General features: G+C 38.3%; 1 long non-coding RNA gene across 1 annotated transcript; it reads left to right on the top strand.

Annotated features, from left to right (window-relative positions):
• Positions 1–35: 35 nt before the first annotated feature.
• On the top strand, positions 36–1,211 carry LOC109365062. The gene is made up of 2 exons (XR_002110761.1): positions 36–551; positions 925–1,211. It is a non-coding gene; the product is annotated as an uncharacterized LOC109365062 (long non-coding RNA).
• Positions 1,212–1,430: the final 219 nt, after the last annotated feature.

Genomic DNA, 1,430 nt, shown 5'->3' with positions numbered 1-1,430 from the left:
GGAAAATAAGGAAAATAAGGAAAAGAAATAAGGAAAATAAGGAAAATAAGGGAAATCAGGGAAATAAATAAGGAAAATATGGAAAATAAGGAAAGTGAGGAAAGTGAGGAGGTTGGGTGGAGATGTGGGGTTAATTAACAGAGCGAACGGCCTAATTAGAGGAGTAAGAGAGAGCAGAGCTGGTGGCCGAGAGGAAACGTGTTGGCCTAATGAAGTTATGGGCCTAATTACAAAGATATCGAACAGCTGATGAAGTTATGGGCCTAATTACAAAGATATTGGCCTAATGAAGATATTGGCCTAATTATGAAGATATCGGCCAGCTGATGAAGATATTGGCCTAATTAGAAGATATCGGCCAGCTGATGAAGATATTGGCCTAATTACAAAGGTATTGGCCAGCTGATGAAGATATTGGCCTAATTACAAAGGTATCTTCCAGCAGATGAAGATATTGGCTTAATTACAAAGATGTTGGCCAGCTGATGAAGATATTGGCCTAATTACGAAGATAATGGCCAGCTGATGAAGATATTGGCCTAATTACAAAGGTATTGGCCAGCTGATGAAGATATGGGCCTAATTACAAAGATAATGGCCACTGATGAAGTTATTGGCCTAATTACAAAGATATTGGCCAGCTGATGAAGATACTGGTCTAATTAGAAAGATATTGGCCTAATGAAGATATTGGCCTAATTTTGAAGATACTGGCCAGTTGATGAAGTTATTGGCCTAATTACAAAGATATCGGCCAGCTGATGAAGATACTGGCTTAATTACAAAGATGTTGGCCAGCTGATGAAGTTATTGGCCTAATTACAAAGATATCAGCCAACTGATGAAGATGTTGGCCTAATTACAAAGACATTGGCCTAATGAAGATATAGGCCTAATTACAAAGATATTGGCCAGCTGATGAAGATATTGGCCTAATTACAAAGATATTGGCCAAATGAAGTTATGGGCCTAATTACAAAGATATCGGCCAGCTGATGAAGTTATGGGCCTAATTACGAAGATATCGGCCAGCTGATGAAGTCATTGGCCTAATTACGAAGATATCGGCCAGCTGATGAAGAATTGGCCTAATTACAAAGATATTGGCCTAATTACAAAGATATCTTCCAGCTGATGTAGATATTGGCCTAATTACAAAGATATCGGCCAGCTGATGAAGATATTGGCTTAATTACAAAGATATTGGCCAGCTGATGAAGTTATTGGCTTAATTACAAAGATATTGGCTAGCTGATGAAGTTATTGGCCTAATTATGAAGATGTCGGCCAGCTGATGAAGTTATTGGCCTAATTACAAAGATAATGGCCAGCTGATGAAGATATTGGCCTAATTACAAAGATATTGGCCTAATTAGAAGATATTGGCCAGCTGATGAAGTTATTGGCTTAATTACAAAGATATTGGCCAG

Source organism: Meleagris gallopavo, unplaced genomic scaffold (genome assembly GCF_000146605.3).
Source record: "Meleagris gallopavo isolate NT-WF06-2002-E0010 breed Aviagen turkey brand Nicholas breeding stock unplaced genomic scaffold, Turkey_5.1 ChrUn_random_7180001953329, whole genome shotgun sequence".
Taxonomy (NCBI): domain Eukaryota; kingdom Metazoa; phylum Chordata; class Aves; order Galliformes; family Phasianidae; genus Meleagris; species Meleagris gallopavo.
Note: the sequence above shows the minus strand (reverse complement) of the source record. Positions and strands in the feature narration are given on the sequence as shown.